Below are 20,914 nucleotides of genomic sequence, written 5' to 3'. Positions count from 1 at the left end.
TCCTGAAGGAGGTAAAAGAGAAGCCATGTGGGCCTCTGGGATTGGACAGCAAATGCAAACTTCACTGAAAGTCAGAGCGAGTTGGCACTACAACCAGTAGCTCTAGAGGAATAAGTCAGAGAGCAGCAATAGGAGATACGTCAGGGGTGCGCCAGGGCTTAGCTTGTCATTTTAGGGATTTTAATTGCTGCTTCAAGTGACTCCTTATCAGTTCATAAAGATTTGCTGATTTTTCCCCTGTTTTATGGCTATAGATTATCCCACTGCATGATGGTTTATTCAACTGTCTCCGGTATGGGCATTTGAATGGTTTTGCAATATCTTGTCATTATCAATAATGCAGAATGAATAAACCAGTGCAAATGTTGTTTATGATTTGTGGTGGTGTACTTTCAGGGCAAATGGCTGGATATTGGATTTCTGAGTCCATACATAAGTGAATATGTAGTTTTGTTATCTATTCTCAATTCCCTTCCATAGAGTTGTGTACTCCTACCAGCATTATATAAGAGTCTTTTTTCTCCATATTCCCACCAAATGTGTTGTCAAAACTTCTGAAATTTTGCCAGTCTGATGGGCGTGAAATTGTGGTTGCATGTAGTTTTAATTATCATTTGTCTTAGTATGAGAGAAGTTGAGTCTGTATTCACATGCTTAAGGATCATTTGCCTTTTTCTGTGAAATGTCTATTGTCTTTTACCCATCTCTCTCTATGGTTTTCACTCCCTTTTTTTTTTTTTTTTTTAAGGAGCTCTTTATCTATTAAGAAGCTTAAGTTTCAAATATTTGATCAGTTTGATATTCATTTTTCCCTTTGTTTGTGGGATTTTCCCATTGAAAAAAAATTGGGTTTTGTCAGTTGGGTCAACTTTATCAATCTTCTCTTAACTGCTACTAGATTTTGAGTCATCTATAGAAAGGCTTTCTCTACATCCAGGTTATAAAGGAACTCAACCATATTTCTCATAGTTCCTGGACTTATAAACAACAGATCTCTGACTTAAGAGTTTATTGTGGTTCAATGCATGAAGTATGTTCCAAATTTTATGATTTTTTAAAAAATGGGTATACTCTTGTCCTAACATTATTCAGTAAAAACTCCATTTTTTCCCATCCAGTGATTTGAAATGCCCCCAGCATATTATAATAAACTTTCACATGTGCTTGAGCTACTGCTAGATTTTCTACTCTGTTCCCTTGGAAGGTCTGTCTGTTTACATGCCAGGACCACATGGTTTTAATTTACAGGCTTCCTATTACATTTTACTGTCTTGTCAGCAAGCTCTCCTTTTTCAAACTGCTCCTGTTTTTCTTGCTCATCTTTTATATGTACTTTTGAATCAAATTGTCTAGCCCCAGGAAAAAGATATTACTTCTTACTGGCTTTAATTTTATGCAATAACTGGTGCTAAATTGGCATCTTTTTGATTTGTTGTCCTAACCAGGAACAAGAAATATCTTTTCATTTTCTCAAATCTACTTTGTGGTCTTTTAAGTATGTTTTGAAAGCTTTCTTCCTATAGCTTCTGAAAATTTTTTGTTTAGTTTATTTCTAATAATTTAATTTCATTTTGTTACCAAAATGGTATTTTCTTTTCCATTACATCTTCTGTTTATGGATTGCGGGTATGAGACTTACTGGTTTTCTAAGGCTTATTTTATACATCAGCACACCTTATTGAATCCTCCTACTGTCTACACTAGATTTGTCACTGATTTTCTTCACTGGTATCCTCCTCTTTCCTGCACCCTTCATTTGAACTTACTTTAATGTGGGCTTTGTAGCTGTCTCTATTGATTTTGGGTATTTATCTCCCCACATACATGAGACTTTTAATATTCTTTGTCTCCTACCTTTGCCGTAAGCATTGATAATGGGTGATTTGAATCATTTCTTTTTGTACATTCCCAACGTTTTTAGAGAATGTGTGAAAAGATTTAGATTTAATTGGCTCCCATTTTCCTGTAGGAACCTATACATCCTGACTTTTTTTTTTTTTAAATGCGTACTACTTCAAAAATTCAGAAAACTAGAGAAAATGATATCATGAACAACAATATGCCCGATACAAAGCCTTGTCAAATCTTTTTTTTTTTTTTTTTTCTTTTTAGGGCCACACCTGCAGCATATGGATGTTCCCAGGCTAGGGGGCTAGGGGTCTAATTGGAACTGTAGCTGCTGGCCTACACCACTGCCACAGCAATGCCAGATCTGAGCCGCATCTGCGACCTACACCACAGCTTGTGGCAATGCTGGATCCTTAACCCACTGAGCAAGGCCAGGGATAGAACCTGCAACCTCATGGTTCCTAGTCGGATTTGTTTCCACTGAACCACAATGAGAACTTTTTTTGTCTGCCTTGTCAAGTCTTTTTTTTTTTTTTTTTTTTTTTGTCTTTTTGCCATTTCTTGGGCTGCTTCCGCGGCATATGGAGGTTCCCAGGCTAGGGGTCGAATCGGAGCTGTAGCCACTGGCCTACGCCAGAGCCACAGCAATGCGTGATCTGAGCCGTGTCTGCAACCTACACCACAGCTCACCGCAACGCCGGATCGTTAACGCACTGAGCAAGGGCAGGGACCGAACCCGCAACCTCATGGTTCCTAGTCGGATTCGTTAACCACTGCGCCACGACGGGAACTCCCCTTGTCAAATCTTAATTTCTCTTTGCTGCATTTGTCTCAGATTGTTTTTCTTTTATTTATTTATTTATTTATAATGATTTTAATTTTTTCCATTATAGCTGGTTTACAGGGTGTTTTTCCTTTCACAGAAAGAGGCTATTATTAGATACACTTGAACCCCCCTGTGTAGCTCTCACCAATCCAGTAGTGACCACTATCCTGACTTGGGTAGTTTACAATGATCCCATATGTCTTCATGCTTTAGCAAAATATTTACTTTTCCTTAAACAATGTATTATTGCCTTGAATGTTTATAAACTCTTTATAAGTAGCATTTTACTGTACACATTCTTTTGCCACTTACTTTGCCTGTGGTTTATTCATTTTGGTTTCTAAATAATATTCTGTTGTTTATCTACAACTCAGTTTACTCATTCTTCTGTCAATGGATAATTGGTTATTTTCAGGTTGTTGTTGTTGTTGTCATTGCTGTTTTTCTATTTGAGAAAGGATCCTCATACTTGTCTCCTTGCTGCCTGAATGAGTGATCCCAGAGATATGTATTTTGAGTGGGGGGAAGGCTGAATAGCTTTCCAATGTGATTGTTCCTTATTTCACTGCCAAAGCCTGTACTTAGGGAGTCTGCACACAGGTCCACACTACCAACACTTGGCTCTTCAGATTTGCACATTTTTGGTACTCTGATGGGTTTCTGAAATGGTCTTTTTCCTAAGGCTTCATGAGGACAACCCAGAATTATTTTTAAATACCAACTCCATACTCATAAACCTGGAAGGGGCAGAAGAATAGATACAGTAAAATGCTACTTACAAAGAGTTTATAAACATTCACGGCAATAATACATTGAGGAAAATTAAATATTTTGCTAAAGCATCAATGATATCCTTCAAGAATAGATTTATATGGAATAAATTCTAAGGAAATAGCAATTTCAAATCTTCCCTTACTAAGGAAAGATTTGAAATTTATAGTTTGCCTATAAACTATACTTAGTGTGTAAGTGATAATAGTAATGATTTACCAATAACGAATTGTTAGCGTATTATATATTATATTAGCATGTACTTTTAATATATTGTATTATGTTAAGTAGTAATAATTTATTGGGTACTTCATAAAAACCTTATATAAGCAATCTTAGCCCTATGAAGCCCCAGGAAGGAGAAGTAAGTAAATTTGTATCTTAGATGGGAAACAGGCTCAGAGAGTTTTCAAGGACTGTCCTAGGTTTACAGATCCCCTAGGTGGTGAAGGCAAGATTTGAAATCAATCCTGGAGGGTCATGAAGTCTGACCCTCCCTGTGGGTGTCACGCTGCCCTTGTCTGTGTCTCCCAGGCAGAAGTTAAACCCCTTGTTCTCTGAGCCTCGCTACTCTTTCAGTTAATGTGCTATCACCTGCATTATTGTAAGTGACAAGTCATTATCCATTGATTTTTTAAAAATAGGATTCCATCCTTCTCTTTAGTATCCCTGCAAACCACTGGCTGCCTGCTCCAGTCACTAAACAGGATAGCCTGTACTGCAGTGAGCTGACCCTCTCTCACCTCATGATCAGTCTCTGCACTTTCTTTTCTGGTTGGGTTTATTCTCTTTGCAGATTCACTGCTCTCCTCCAAAACGTTTAGCAAAACTTAAAAAAAAAAAAAAAAAAAGAAGAAGCACTAAGCTGAAAAGACCGAATTAAAAACAAAAAAACAACCTCCAAAACACAACCTTAAATGGACACCATTGCTGCCTGACTTCTTGGACCATACCCCTCCTTGGGGGCTTCTCTTGGCCAGTCCTGTCCTCCGCTGTGGCCAGACCACCCTTCCAACAGGACTGCCTTGACCATGCTCACCTCTTCTGGGTTGTGTTTTTTCCTATGGCCTCAACAGAGGGAAACAACTTTTCTCCATAGCCAGCCTGATAAAAATCTGCAGACATGCAATTCTGCACAGAGGAAAGCAGAGCAACAGGGATCCCTGTATTTCTGAACTTCCCCTTTCTGAGCAGGCAATGGGCTTTACATTCTTAACCAAAGGGTCCTCCATATAGGGTCCCCATAGCTTCCCCAAACAAAAGGGCAGAAACTTCTCCCAGTTTTAGATTCGCAAGTTTCAGAAAAATTGAGACTGACTCTTTGTTAGCATACTTGGTCACAACTTGGACATCAACATTGTGTAGGTTAAAATAACACAGTCTTGATATATATGCTTATTAAATGTATTGAATTGAAAAAACGGTTCCTTTAGATGAATGTTTACTTGACCATTGAGGTGTCTTAGGAGGTTTTTTCCGAAAGAGGTCAAAGGGAAAGTCTTAGATGAGGGAATATCATCCAAAAGTGAGTGTGGCCTGGTGGTAAGCTGCTGAGAGAGCAGTGGCAGGCTGTTGTCATTCACTTCTTCCCTGATGGCCACTCATTGGAGAGGGGCACCCTGGCAGCATTTTGCTTGGCTTTGCTGATTCTAGCTATTTCATTTTTATTAATTTACTTAATGGTAGGCATAGAAGAGAATCTGACTCTGAAAAATGTGTCCATATTAATCACAGCTATAAGAAATTTATAAACTCAGAATATTAATTTACTAATTAAAAATGGGAGTATATGGGAGTCCAGACTACTTCATCTGCAACCTATCATCGTAAATCTTTCAAAACCAGCTTTTGCACTGATCAAGGAGCTAAACGTCCACGAACTGACACAAGGCTACTTAAAGTCTCTTTTGATCTTCCTTCATGTGAATATTCATGAATTGCACTGCAGAATGTGTGTTTAGTTGCATGGTATTGCCCCAGACTTTTCTGGAAGGGGAGGAGGGGTTGACATACTGACAATACAGTATTTGCACTATTTCCTTTCTAAATTTTGAAGATGTCTGTGTTCTGAAGCATATCTGGCTCCGAGGGTTTTGAGGGAAGGACTGTGGCTTTGTGCTGCCAGGGCATAGAGGCTTTATGCCCAGTACTTGGGGCAGCTCCTCACGGGTATCAAAGTGCCTGGGAAACAGACCCTGCACAAGGTCAGGGGGGCAGCCACGGTTCCTGAGCAGACAAAGCTGGACAGGTACCCATCTTGGGAGGAATCTGAGAGAATCATCCTTGCTTGTAGGAGCAGAGACCACTCTGTAACCAGACCACTCAATCTGTCAGTCTTGTTTTTACCATACAAAGACCTGGATAAACCCTGAAACTTTCCTACCACCGAATCATTACATGTTCACATTCCCTACCAATGATCAATGATCTCACTTTTTGAAGGACAAACTATTTAGACATTGGGTAGTAGCTTAATTTATAAGGCTGTTGCTCCCTAGTTGTTCTTTCTGAAATTTATATGGAGGTACTGAAAAGGACACAGTCGTCATGTGCAGCTCAATGACTTTTCACAGATGGAATACATCTGAGAGTGAACATCCTGATCAAACACCAGGACAGGACCAGCACTACACACATCACTATCCGTGAGGTGTCTTATCTGCGTCTTCATGACAAGACTTGGGGCAGGCATCCTTGGTAGTCTGAACATCTGTGGGAGACACATTGATTTCCCTAGTCACATTTGCAAAATATCACTTAACGGGGTTGACACACTGGAAATATTTACAAAAATGGCCAACTCCACTTCTTTGCAAGAATTCCTATTATTCCTACAAGACTGACCCTTTCTGACCTAGTTATCCAATTATCCAGATGCATCTTTTTTTGCGGTTTGCAATTACTATGCACTGACTGCCACTGTTTATCAAAGGTTTCCAGAAGTTCAAGAGCTTTGGGGCAGTTTATGTGAATTGGAGAGGAAAAAAATGTTCTCTTTTCTGGGAAAATCTAAAGTATAGGAACAAAATGTTTCAGGATATAGTGGACAACTGTGGCTTTAGCCACTTAAACTTCCATTCCTGCCCAACTAGCAATTTACCTCATTCCATCACCAGCCTCTCATTTGCATTGGGGATTCCTCCATCCTTGGTCTCTGTACTTGGGGGATCTGCTCCCTGCTCTAGAGAAAGGGTTGGTGGAGCACAAAGCCAGTCCTAATTTAATAAGAACATTACAGTAGTTCCTGGACCAGTGCTGCATCCCTTTAAAGGGATTTGCTGTGTGAGGATGGTGGGGATAGAAACTCTAGCTAACTGTTTCAGTCTCGCAAAAGAACACCCTCTGGGACCTTCCCTTCGCTAACGTCATTTCCTTCCGCAAGTGTTCAAAGCATCACTTTCTATTTGGAGGAGATTAAAATAATTCTGCAATGAACATTGACCCTAAAGTAAGGTCTGCATGAGCTGGCCAAAATCTGAAGCTCTAAGAGGTGCCACTTTTGTATGATGATTGGCAGGCTCCATGGCCTCACCGCCCAGCATAAGAAGGGCAGCACTGCTAACACTGCCCCAACAGGTACCATGCTGGTCTCCCCTGGACTGGCTGAGGCCTCTGAGATAGCATCCCTGGCCTCCTGGCGCTGAAGACTGAGTGTGTCCACCTGTCTGAGTTTGGCTGCCCTTGATGTTGACTCCACATCTCTCCATGTGGTGTTCACAGTTCAGGAAGCTCCAGTCTCCTTCCTCCTCTTGCTTCTTCTGCCCTTTGCCTTCAAGCCAGGGAAGCCTTCATCCTCTCCCACAGGTAGAAAGGGATGGATTTTTATGAATTTCTATGTTCGGTCTAGCGAATGAACATTACATACCACCCTTTTCAAGCTTTGCCTTTTGAGGGAAAGAACCTTATTCTTTCCTTCTACGATGTGGGGCTCATGCTAAGCAAAAGCTTCAGTTTTTACAACTATGGTCCATGGGTTCCAAGAGCCTCTTTAGGAAATCAAAAAGTGGACTATCGATCCTTCTAGAAGGGGCAGGGAGGTCACCACAGATCAAATAAAGCACAGATCAAAAACCAAAACAAAAATAAATTTTTTTTTTGTCTTTTTAGGGCTGCACTGTGGCATATGAAAGTTCCCAGGCTAGGGGTCAAATCAGAGCTACAGCTGCTGGCCTACTCCTCAGCTCATGGCAATGCTGGATCCTTAAGAGGTTAAGCTAGGCCAAGGATCAAACCTATATCCTCATGGATACTAGTTGGGTTCTTAACCTGCTGAACAATAGGAAACTCCCTAAATAATTTCAATATAAATGCAGAGTGTTATTTCATGACCGCACATGATCTATGCCCTCTAGTCAGAGTGAATGTCAGGACTAGCTGGAACTGGGCTGTGAACCAGGAAGGATGTAGTCCAGGATCTTTGGCAGCCATCCTGATGCCAGAGGGGACACCCCACCTGGGGATGAGGTCAGCATGACAGCACATTGGCCAAACAGCCAATGTACTAAAGTATTAATTTGCCTGGGCTACCATAGTAAAGTACCACAGACCAAGTTGCTTCAACATCAAAAATTTATTTCCCAGTGATTCTGGAGGCTAGAAGTCTAAGATCTAGACTCTGCAGGGTTAGTTTTTTCCTGAGATTTCTCTCCTTGGCTTGCAGACAGCCGTCTTCTTACGGTCTTCCTTCTGTGTGTCTGTGTCCTTTTTCTCCTCTTCTTATAAGGACACCAGTGGTATTGGATTAGGACTTACTCATATAACCTCATTTTATCTTAATTATCTCTTTAAAGGTCTTATTTCGAAAGGATCACATTCACAGTACAAGCAATTAGGACTTCAATGTATGAAATATTGAGGGGCCACAATTCAGCCCATAACTTGATATAACCATTTCCTACATTTACTTATTTCTTTTAATGGCTTAGTTTTAGTTTACTTGTTTTCATTTTGTGTTCCAACTAGCACCGTAAGGAAAGTTCAACTCTGTGCTTCCTGGCTCCCAAAGCAAATGCAATTCTATTGGCTTTTGGTGACTTGGTCCACATTCAGTCAAGACTAACAAAGCATATGGAAGTTCCCAGGCTAGGGGTCGAACTGGAGCTGTAGCAGCTGACCTACACCACAGCTCACAGCAAGGCTAGATCCTTAACCCACTGAGTGAGGTCAGGGGTTGAACCTGCATTCTCATGGATACTAATGGGATTCATTGCCACTGAGCCATGATGGGAACTCCCCAGAGCAGATTATTTTAGTTTTAGGTTTTCATTTAAATATTTTAATCTGCTCTTCATTTATTGAGTATCTGCTATGTGTTTGGCACTGCTAAGTCATGAGGTCTTTTGGGCTTTGTTTGGGCTTTAAAATAAGCAAGCACTTGAGGTGGTGTGATTTTAAGCTATCCAGTGTGTGATGCTTGTTATGGCGCCCTGGCAAATGAATACATGTAGGAAAAGGAAATTTGCAGATTAAGGATCTTGGGCTGGGGAGATGATCCTGCCTTAACTGGTGGAGCCAATGTAATCACAAGATGCTTACAAGTGGAAGAGAGAAGCAAGAGGGTCAGAGTCAGAGAAGGAGATGTGATAGCAGCTTAGGAGCCAAGGCCAAGCAGCACGAGGGAAACTCCACCCACCACTGCTGGCTTTGAAAACAGAGGGGCCGCAAGCCAAGGAATGTGGAAAAGGCAGGGAGGTGGATTCTGGAAACTGGAAAAGGCAGGGAGGTGGATTCTTCCTTAGACTTGCCAGGAGGAAAGCAGTCCTGCGACACCTTGATTTTAGCCTAGAGAAACCCAACTTCAGATTTCTGGCCTCCAGAACTGTAAGATACTACATTCGTACTGTTTTTAACCATTTAAGTTTGTGGTAATTTGTACTTGTGATTGTGCTGATTTGCAGCAATGGGAAATTGAGATTTTTTTAAAATTTACCAGAAGACATTACCTTACTAGACTTGAGAATCACTGCTTATAGAAGATGGATGGGTATTAAAATGTAGAGAAGGAAATTAAGATTTAAGTGTTTGAAAGGGTAGTCTGGATTAGAGGATAAATAGGACAGGTGAAGATTATAGACAGTGAGATTGAAATGGAAGCTATGGTAAGAGTTCAGACAAAAGATGGTGAGTATTTGAACTTGGGCAGTACCAAGTAGAGTTTCAGGATAAGGGGTATATTTGAGAGGTTTAGTGGAAAGAATCAACAATGCTTATTAAGGGATAAGAGAGGGTCTTGGATAACACTTAACTTTATGGCTGGAGAAGTGGGTGGATCATAGTACCATTTCTTTCTTTCTTTTCTTTTCTTTTTTTTTTAACAGTATCAAGAGGTGAATTTACTCATGGTACTTATGGAAATAAAGTTTTACATGGGAGTTAACTTTTCTGGGATATTTACTTAATTATTTATTTTTAAAAGCCAAATATAAAATATTTACTGGAGCTCCCCATTATGGCTCAGTGGTTAACGAATCCGACTAGGAACAATGAGGTGGTGGGTTCGATCCCTTGGCCTCGCTCAGGGAATTAAGGATCCCGTGTTGCTGTGAGCTGTGGTGTAGGTCGCAGACACGGCTCGGATTCCACGTTGCTGTGGCTCTGGTGTGGGCTGGCAGCTACAGCTCTGATTATATCCCTAGCCTGGGAATCTCCATGTGCTGTGGGTGCGGCCCTAGAAAAGACAAAATAAATACATAAATAAATAAATAAAATATTTACTTACTGGAGTTCCTATTGTGGCTCGGTGGTAATGAACCTGACTAGTCCATGAGGATGTGGCCTCGAGACCTGGCCTGGCTCAGTGGGTTAAGGATCCAGTGTTGCCGTGAACCATGGTGTAGGTCACAGAAGTGGCTTGGATCCTGTGTTGCTGTGGCTGTAGTGTAGGCCAGCAGCTACAGCTCTGATTCAGCCCCTAGCCTGGGAACTTCCACATGCCAAACTGCGGTGAAGAAAAAAAAAAAAAAGAAGAAAAAAAAATTGTTTATTTATTTATTTATTTATTTTTCTGGCTAAGCCCACTACTTGCAGAAGTTCTAGGGCCAGGGAGAAAATTCATGCCACAATAGTGACCTGAGCCGCAGCAATGGCAATACCAGATCCTTAACCGGATGAATCACCAGAAAACTTCCTGGGATATTTAATTAAATGTTTTTTATTAAAGAAAAAATTGTGACAGAACTGACATATAACATCACATCAGTTGCAGGTGTACGACATAATGATATGCTCTATGTATATACTGCAAAATGATCACCACAGTAAGTTCAACATGCATCACCACACATAGTTAGAAATTCTTTTTCTTGTGATGAGCACATAGGATTTACTATTTTAGCATCTTTCAAATAGGTAATAGGGTATTGTTAATTACAGTCATCTTGCATTCCATCCCCAGGACTTATTTATCTTATAAGCAGAAATTTGCACCTTCTGACTCCCTTTACCCATTTTACCCACCCACCAGCCCCCACCTCTAGGAACCACCCATCTGATCTCCATATCTAAGAGTCTGGGTTTCCTTTTAGATTTCACTTGCAAGTGAGAGGTAATATTCTTGCTTGGTATCTGAACTGAAAAGAATGTGGAGCTCAGGAAGGAGAGTCAAACTGCAAATACACTTTTGACACGATTAGTATAGATAAATGTTGAAACCAGGAGTGGATGGGATCACTCAAACAAACAAACAAACAAAAAAATATAAAATGAGGAAACAAATGGAAGTAAGGGTATCCACCTCACCTCAGTTAGCTGCCAGATCGTCTTATACAAACAGAAAATATTCACTCACATTAACTGTTTTATAGTGATGAAATCATTTAAATTGAGTAGTTACCAACAGAGCTCCAAAACCAGAGATGGGCAGGGCCCAGGCCCAGGTGACCTGACTTTTGAAAATATTGCTACTTTTGGCATGCTGGGAAAAAAGAGAGAGAGAAATCCTGTCTCAGTGCATGAAGCATGTAGGTCAGCCTATGTATCACCATATGAAGTTACTGTCTCCATCTAGTGACTTGGCAAAACGGGCTGATATTTATTTTAAAAAATTTATTTTGAGAGACAAGAGTCAATGGGAAATAGATACAATATGAAGTACCTGCACATAGAGGAAAAAATCTTCCAACTTGTATTTTGTCAGTAAGTCACCGCTCCCCAAGTGGGTTACGTATGTTTGAAAGCAGAAATTGTCTTAAATGACTCTGGATTTTCAAGCTGTTCTCCTATAGACTATCTTGTGACATGAACTCAGATGTTTCATTCCCCATTACTGGGGAAAGTTACCCAATTCCTGGAAGAATTTAACCAATCAATAGAGTTTTTGTAAGTTTTTCTCATATTTTTACTAAAACCTTTTGTATCTGCTATCTTTGTGGGATAAAATGACTGAAAAAGTAACACATACACACAGAGCAAGAGACTGAGAAACACCTAATTATTCTTAGTGTGAGGACATGTTTTGTTTTGGAATATAAGAGCTTATAACTGCAATTTTTAATTATTATAATTAACTGTCATATTTCCTGCTAATAAAGTTGCTACCAGTTTGGAGGATGAAATTAAATCTGTCCTCTGATGTGTATTTTGCAGCACACTAATTCCATGGGATTTTGGGCTCGCATAATGAAATTCTTCAGTCAAATAAGTCTGGGGAAGAGTTCTTGTTGTAGCTCAGCAGAAATCAAATCTGACTAGTAACCATGAGGACGCACGTTCGATCCCTGGCCTCACTCTGTGGGTTAAGGATCCAGTGTTGCCATGGGCTGTGGTGTAGGTTGCAAATGCAGCTTGGATCTCAAGTAGCTGTGGTTGTGGTGTAGGCCGGCAGCTATAGTTCGATTGAATCCCTAACCCAGGAACTTCCATATGCTTCGGAAGTGGCCCTAAAAAGACAAAAAAAAAAAAAAAAAAATCTGGAGAATACTTGGTTAAACAAAGATTAACTGTTTTTTTCAGAGTGAAAAATGAGAAGTATCCACCTATCTCCAGGAAAGAATGCCGTTAATAGCATTTCACAAAATTATCTGGCCTTCACACCATATTTATTCTCCAATCTGTCCTGTGAAACTAATACTATACGGGAGACATTTTTGGAAACAGTGAAACTGAGCATCTCCTGTTCACATTTGGGCCATAGATCTCAGGTACTTTCCTTCCTAAACAAGTTTGAGAATCACTCTTCTGTGTCACCAGCAAAATCTGCATGGTTACTAAATAGTTGACATAATACAGCAAAGACTGCTGATTATCCCCCAGTATCCATTCTCACTCTCTCCCTTTGACAACAGGACTTGGGAATTTTAACTGCAAACAGAGCTGCCCAGAATACAGTCTGCCTTTCAAGCCTTCTTTGTACTTGGTGAAAACGTTAACTGCCTTCTGGAGAAAGTGATAAGAAAAAAACCTCTGTGTCATGTCCTCAAAAGAAAGGGGCATATTTTCAACTTTCTCCTTCCCTGTTTCCACTGGTTGGAATACAGTTGTGATGGCAGGAATTGAAGCAGCCATATTGGGATAGGAGATGAAAGCCTCAAGTTGAAGATGGCAGAGAAATATGATAGAAAGAACATGGAACTCTCTTGATTGTGGAGACAATGTATCTACCCTGGAGCACCTACCTAGTGTTTTACAAGAAAGAGAATGGTTTAAGCTATTTTTTAAATTGTGAAGTCTTTCTTACAACAATTGAATTCATATCCTAACTACTGAGTAAATAGATCAGAAGGAATAAGGAACATGCAGAGAATATAACATGGGTGCTGAACATGCTTGGAACAGCTCCAATTTGCTGGTTAAAGTGCCGAATGGGATGCTTTCCTTTTTTTTTTTCTTTTTCTTTTTTTTTTTTTTTTTTTTGGTCTTTTTGCCATTTCTTGGGCTGCTCCTGCGGCATATGGAGGTTCCCAGGCTAAGGGTTGAATAGGAGCTATAGCCACTGGCCTACGCCAGAGCCACAGCAACTCGGGATCCAAGCCTCGTCTGCAACCTACACCACAGCTCACAGCAACACCAGATCCTTAACCCAGGGATGAACCTGCAACCTCATGGTTCATAGTCGGATTCGTTAACCACTGAGCCACGACGGGAACTCCCTGGGATGCTTTTCTTTTCTGATCATGTGTGCTGCTGCCTTATTGCTATAAACAATAAACAGCAGACAGTATGTCTATTAGCTATGATTTGTCTTTCTCCTGAGGTTGTTGTTAAGCCTATTGAAAGAATTCGCTTACATTTTCTTTTACAGCTCCTTTCTTCAAAGTTCAAGGTGGAAAATTTGACATACTGATTTTTGTTGTTGTTGTTGTTGTTTTTTCAGCAAATGAATACCTTCCTCAGACCAAAGTTCAGAAGAAATAAAGAACACTTAAGAAGGGCAACAAACCTGAATTGTCATTCCCTTTTTCATGTCACCTGTGGCAGAAGTTCAATTAACTGAACATCTATTGAAAAGTTTTACATACCCAGTTTTACGCTAGATGCCGTGGAAGACAAAGGCCCTCCTCATCAGACTACAGAATGGTGTTTCTGCCCTGCCTTCATAGGGCTTTCCTCCCTCCCCCTGCAAAGATGCGCTATAAAATATAAGGCTCCCCTGTCCACCCACAATGTTTCTCACATGGGACTTAACCAGTCAACAAGTACTGGACACCTATTGTATATCTAGTGTTACTGCAGATATTATGGATGTTTTGAGATACCGAAAATACGTTCCTTCAAGACCAATGAAAAGATCACATGTAACAATTAGCCAACAATATAATATGGCGTATAATTACTTGGTCCTAATTTGATGGCTGTCAGCATCCAGGTGGTTGGTGTAAGCCTAATGTACGACAGATTTCTAATAATCTCCCTGGCCCAAATTTCTGTAGTTCTCTGTCAAAGAATTCATTTCCTTGTGGAGGAAAGAGTCGTGAAGAATTAGCTGTGAGAGAAGTTTGTAAGTGAGATGGAAAAGTCTTCCCAGCTTCTTACCCTCCGAAGCTTCCATTTGGACATATCGCATTTGTCATTTTCACTCTTTCCTGCCTTTGCAAAACGATTTGCAGTCTCTTGAGAACTTGTTCAGATTGTCAGAAAAGAAAAGAAGGCAACCAGCTTTGACGGAGATAAGTAAGCCCTTTTCCTAAATAACTTGCTTGTGCCAGCTGGTGGTATCTTTGTGATTTATGGAAATGTCTGCCCTAGAGCAAGATCCCCATTTTCTAGATGAAGGAAGCTCATTTTGACATTGACCACATCATCTGGAGGCAGAAAAAATCAGATTCTTTTCTTCATTGTCACTCAAGTCCCAGGCATCCTGAGGATTTAAAGCAATTTTTCTTGGATTCTTATTTTTCAAAGGATCCTAAGGATATGTGGAGTTCCAAGATTCCAGGAGAGAAATGATGCAGCAGAATCTTAAGTATAGAGTTGGAAAATTTTGAGGATAAAGTTGAGTCTTTGGTATGTGCTAAATGTTACAAATGCCTCAGGGATATGCACTGTGAATTTTCTCTCTTGGCTGCCGTTAAAGAAAAAATTATTTGGACCCTTGTTAAAACAGTAAGGTAGACTTTATTTAGGACTGTTGTGATAGGTGTAGGGACTATTCCAATGTGTTTTTGTAGGTGGGGAGAGAGACTAGGCTCAACTTCAAATCTAAGAAGTGAAAGTGAGGATTTTTAGGCAGGAACTATAGGCTGGGGTTTGGAGGAGGGGGAGTCCATGGATGGAAAATTGCTAAGAAGGTAGGGTAATTCTGTGCTAAACTGACCTAACAGGATTCTGGCTGAAGGCAGACCTGGTGGTCAGGTATCACCTCTGAGATGGTGGAGACTGAGGAACCTGGTTAGATGTTGAGGGTGATTAGACAGTGAGGGTGGGGGATTCTTGCTGAAACAAGTTAGCAGGATTCTTGCTAAAATTGGGCTCTTGAGGACATGCCCAAGGATGGGGCCTGGTGGAAAAAAGGCTGAGAGGGGGCTCTCTGGAGTTTGAACAAGCAGAGTGTTTGTCAGAAACCCAGAGAGGGTTAGGGACCAAGGAGGAACAAATAAGGGCAGCACGATTGGAGGCTGAGGTTTTATAAGGGGAAAATATGGACAGAAAAGGCCTTTGAAGACCTATGGAAATGAGCAGGACCCCATGGGGCCTTCCCAGGCCAGACCCCTTTCCCCAGGGCCTCTGCTTTAGCTCCTCTCTGAAGTTCCTAGATACCTGGATCTGATGTATATTTCCTGAGCTGTTTTACAGACGCCACCCCCCCCCCAAAAAAAAGAAGTGACTTGAGGACCATGAGCCTCCTGAAGCCTAAGGATTAATAAGGTTACCCCCGTGATACCACCCTGTCACCTTGTCATCAACTGATCAGAGAATTGTGCATGAGCTGACCACATACCATGCAACCCTCCTCCCTCACACGGCCTTTAAAAACACCTCCCTGAAACCTAGCAGGGTGTTTGGATTTCTTGAGCATTAGCTGTTCTGACTCCTTGTCTGGCACCTTACAATAAACACCACACTTGGCCGAAACCTGGTCGGTAGATGGGCTTTACTGCAAGTAGGCAAGTGGGCCCAAGTTTGGTTCAGTAGTGCCTACTCTATGTCAGGCATGTCCTTCCTTTCCCATTAGCTCATTTCATCCTCATAAGATCTAGATCCAGTGATTTCAGGGTGTTACCCAAAGAACAATGCAGAAAGGTGCAAGTAAGAAAAGAGTTAATTTGAGGTTTTAAGATTTGTAATTCAGGAGGCAAGGAAAGAGTGCTCCAGGGGCTTATAAAGACAAAAAGCCATGAGGTTGTTAAAAGTTGCCCATGAGAACTGCAGTTGACAGAGTGAGGGAGGAAATGTTTGTCCTTGAGGAGACACGAGTTGTTTGGGTTTAGGGGTCCAATAGATAGGCTCTCATGAGTTGTTTCTGACAGATGTTCTGGAAGCCTTCCTGCGGACAATAAGTGGTCCAAAAATCAGAGTCCGCCCAGGCTGAGAAGCGCCCAAGTCACCTCCCTCCTTGGCCTCCTGGCTCTGTTTCAGAGAGCTCTCCTAGCAATTTTTTTTTTTTTTTTTTTTTTTTTTTTGTCTTTTTGTCTTTTGTCTTTTGTTGTTGTTGTTGTTGTTGCTATTTCTTGGGCCGCTCCCGCGGCATATGGAGGTTCCCAGGCTAGGGGTCCAGTCGGAGCTGTAGCCACCGGCCTACGCCAGAGCCACAGCAACGCGGGATCCGAGCCGCGTCTGCGACCTACACCACAGCTCACGGCAACGCCGGATCGTTAACCCACTGAGCAAGGGCAGGGACCGAACCCGCAACCTCATGGTTCCTAGTCGGATTCGTTAACCACTGCGCCACGACGGGAACTCCAAAGGTTGAAATTTTTTTTGTTTGTTTTTTGTTTTTTTGTCTTTTCGTCTTTTCTAGGGCCACACCCATGGCATATGGAGGTTCCCAGGCTAGGGGTCTAATTGGAGCTGTAGCCACCAGCCTACGGTAGAGCAACGTGGGATCCCAGCCGGGTCTGTGACCTACACCACAGCTCACAGCAATGCAGGATCTTTAACCCACTGAGCGAGGCCAGGGATCGAACCCGCAACCTCATGGTTCCTAGTCGGATTTGTTAACCACTGCGCCATGACGGGAACTCCTCTCCTAGCAATTTTGATCCCATTTTGATTTTCCTTCCATGATGGAACTGGAAATCGAGATTTAGGGAGATTAAGTAACTTGCTCAGCTGAAGAGGTGAGGTTCAAACCCTTGTCTCTCTGCATCCTGAAGGACAAGCAGATCAGAGGCAGTCTGTTTGGGCTGAAAAATGTGGGGGTACTTTCACACAAATGTCCTGTATTATTTGAGATCTCTTGAGGCTTTCTCCAACAGCAGGTTGAGAGGGAACCCATATAAGGACTGAAATAGAATTTTTTCTGACAACTTCATGGATGGTGGATCACATCAGATTATTTTGGATTTAGGAGGAAAATCTGACCTTTGTTGCACCTGATGTTGTAGATTATCATTTGCATATCACACGTGACCCCACTGTAGTCATGATTGTTAACAATGTGGGTGCCATCATCAGGGAAGAGCTGCTTTTACCATGTCAACTCTAGATGTCACTCTAAGATCGTGAGTTAGATGCATCCAAATGCCTGCAGAGGCCCTGGCTTCTCTGCATTCTTTTTTCGCTGACTCATGGTGCAATTCTGTTTCAACCGCAGCTATTTATTTGAGTCAGGAACTGATGCAGAGAATAATATCTATTAATAGCTTTTCAAGACCTCCTCCAAGATGAAGGCCTGGAAATTGAGAGTTTTCATGGAGAAGCGTATATCTGAACTATTGCACTGTCCCCCACCATGGAAGATCAGCAGGACTTAAGAGAGGAAGGGCTTTTTGAATGCAATAAGCTTTAATGGGGCAGAGCTTTTGCCCTGCAGACAAAAAGTCTCTAAAAGAAAAAAATTCCTCTGAGAAAAAAACATTCTTGTAATTATCACAGATGGTGTGATATATTTGCTTAACTTCATGGTAGGTACATTCTGTGTTTTATCTTGGAGGCATTGCAGATATAGGATAATGATGGAGATGAATAAAGATTCCTGAGATTCATGGTTTCAGGGAGTGAGTTCTTTGCCCCTCTGGTTCTACCTTCAGGCAATTGCCTGGGTGAAGGCTACCCCCTGCCACAGTAGCCAAAAGCAGGCAGATGGAGAGAGCATGAAAAGCCAAGGGTAGGTGGGAAAGGGGACTGGCCAGCTTTCTCCTTTGCCCTATTCTTTAGAGCCTTGTAAGTATTCCAAATATGGTAGGCACAGGGTTCCTCTTCCTCTCCCTTACTCTCTGTGGTGGTTTAAAATCCTCTCTTCTACTTTTTTTATGCTGAATGTTTGGTTTCAGAAGAATTGCAGCAGACTGCAAAAAATTTTGTTCTTTTGATTCACAAATGGGGTGTTTTGAAGTTAGCACTGCGAATGTGTTCAAACAGTATGCAAATTAGGACCTCAATGACTGAATAGTTGCAAACAGTCTGGTGGCACCATTCTGCCCTGGATTTAGCTTAGAGTATAGAGCACACTAGTGGCTATAGGACTGGATTGGACTAGTGGCTATAGGACTGGATTGGACTGGGGTGGACCTAGGAGAATGGCGAACTGTGAAGGAAGGTAAGGAATTTGAGTGAATTCTGGAGCAATTCAAATCCCTATAGCTTCAAAGATCACTAACAACTTCCTACAGACTAGATTTGCTGGAAAGTCTTACTGCTGAGACTTGAAACCATCTATATCACACAATTTGTCTATGTGAACATGACTGTATTATCAGCTAACATAACCTTACTTTTCTCCTGTCTTCATTAATGTGCTTTATTATTCGGAAACTTTTGCCGCACAAGAAGAAAGTTGCAAAGACTTTTATATTCATTGTAGGACACTTGTGAAAAACCCATTTAAGCAAACAGCAGACTGTTGCATTTTTCAACAGATAACATCAAATCAGCATCAATTCTACAAGTCTCTTCAAAACCCTCACCTGAAGACTCTCACCTTTCAGTGTCCTCCAGTCCTAAACTATTGCATCAAGATTTTTACTTCAACCTAACAAGACCCAGCACTGAAAGACCCATCTTAAGACAAACCCCAAATCTGATATAGATTCTAATGTGTCCCCATCCCTCTGAAATTAAGTAGTGTTCTTGCTCACAAATGCATTTGCTTACTGATCAGTACTTTTTTTTTTTTTTTTTTTTTTTTCCTTTTTTAGGGCTGAACCTGTGGCACATGGAGGTTCCCAGGCTAGGGGTTGAATCGGAGCTATAGCCACCGGCCTATGCCAGAGCCATAGCAACTCGGGATTCGAGCTGCATCTGCAACCTACAACACAGCTCACAGCAACGCCGGATCCTTAACCCACTGAGCAAGGCCAGGGATCGAACCCACCACCTCATGGTTCCTAGTCAGATTCGTTAACCACTGCACCATGACGGGAACTCCTCAAATTTTAAATCTTTTTATTATTGTTGATAAATATTTTATTTTTCCTTTTCTTTCTTTCTTTCTTTTTTTTTTTTTTTTTTCATCCTTGTAGGGCCGCTCCCGCAGCTTATGGAGGGTCCCAGGCTAGGGGTTGAATTGGAGTTGTAGCCACAGCAATGCCAGATCCGAGCCGTGTCTTAGATCTACACCACAGTTCACGGCAATGCCGAATCCTTAACCCACTAAGTGAGGCCAGGAATTGAACCTCCGTCCTCCTGGATGCTAGTCAGATTCGTTTCCACTGAGCCATGATGGGAACTCCTCATTCCTTTTCTTTACAGTTTGTAAACAGTCACCAAGTCTTGTTAATTTACCCCCAGAACATTTGTATTGATCCCTTTCTCTGTATTTCTGCTACTGTCCACCCAGTCTCAGCTTTTATTTTATGGCTCTTTAACTTTATCGTGTGCACTCCTTTGAGGTTTCATTGGAATTTATAAGCCTCTTTTTTTCCCAAGAAAGATGTACTTATGCCTATACATAGAAAATTTTGAGTATATTATCAGGAGGTTCACAGAACCTCTGGAAACCAAATTCTTGTCCTAAACGGTTGCCTCTGTGTCTAATATCATCTTTCTTGCTCCATCTATTCAGCTCCCATATTAACCTTTAAATAATGTCGCTCCCTATAAATGACTGTTGTTAAATGACAAAAAGTCAATCATGTAAATTTTAATGATCTAGTTGGCTTTTTAAAACGATTGCAGCATCTCCTCTATCAAGCGGATAGGAGCTCCTAGGAACTGAACAAAATGGAAGGATTTTACAGGCAGAGAGCGGATCACCTCACCTTCCTTTGGGACAAATGACCTCTTTAGTGCTGACCAGAACATTCAAAACTGACTGGTTAAGACCACGTTCCTGGGGAGACTGAAACTGCTATTAGGTAAGGGATTAAGTTTTGGTTTGGTGACGTGGGTTTAGTCACTTAGTCAAGTTATTCAATTTTGGATCTACTGTCTCTTTTTTAACACTGCTAATGGCTTCTTATAAACTTCAAAATAAAATCTGAAGCTCAGGAGTTCCTGTCGTGGCTCAGTGGAAACGAATCTGACTAGTATCCGTGAGGATGAAGGTTCAATCCCTGGCTTTGCTCAGTGGGTTAGGGATCCTGCATTGCTGTGAGCTATGGTGTAGGACAGAGATGCAGCTTGGATATGGTGTCACTGTGGCTGTGGTGTAGGCCAGCAGCTACAGCTCTGATTGAACCCCTAGCCTGGGAAGCTCCATATGCTGCAGGTGCAGCCCTAAAAAGACAAAAGACAAAAGACAAAAGACAAAAAAAAAAAAAAAAAAAAGACCTGAAGCTCAGTTGGGTATTCCAAAAGCCTTTCTCAATCCTGTCAATGGAACTCAAGCTATCCTTTCAGTTTTATACCCTTAAATACAGAAGGGAAATAAATCAGACCAAATTAATGGATACATATTAATTGCGCACTTATTATGTACAAGGGAGCTCTGTGCTG

The 20,914-nt window shown here is 41.4% G+C and overlaps 1 long non-coding RNA gene across 1 annotated transcript in view; it reads right to left on the bottom strand.

The window, feature by feature from the left end:
- The window catches only part of LOC100521685 (uncharacterized), a 65,910-nt gene that overhangs the window by 11,245 nt on the left and 33,751 nt on the right, over positions 1 to 20,914 (bottom strand). Inside the window, exon 3 of the long non-coding RNA XR_014828232.1 lies at positions 4,189 to 4,274. This is a non-coding gene — a long non-coding RNA (uncharacterized LOC100521685). The remainder of the gene's footprint in view (positions 1 to 4,188; positions 4,275 to 20,914) is intronic.

The sequence above is a fragment of the Sus scrofa genome, chromosome 14 (assembly GCF_054392235.1).
Source record: "Sus scrofa isolate SSC_HxYL_T2T_F1_AM1 chromosome 14, Sscrofa_HxYL_maternal_Yorkshire_Landrace_v2.0, whole genome shotgun sequence".
Classification (NCBI taxonomy): domain Eukaryota; kingdom Metazoa; phylum Chordata; class Mammalia; order Artiodactyla; family Suidae; genus Sus; species Sus scrofa.
This window is presented reverse-complemented; position numbering and strand designations above follow the sequence as displayed.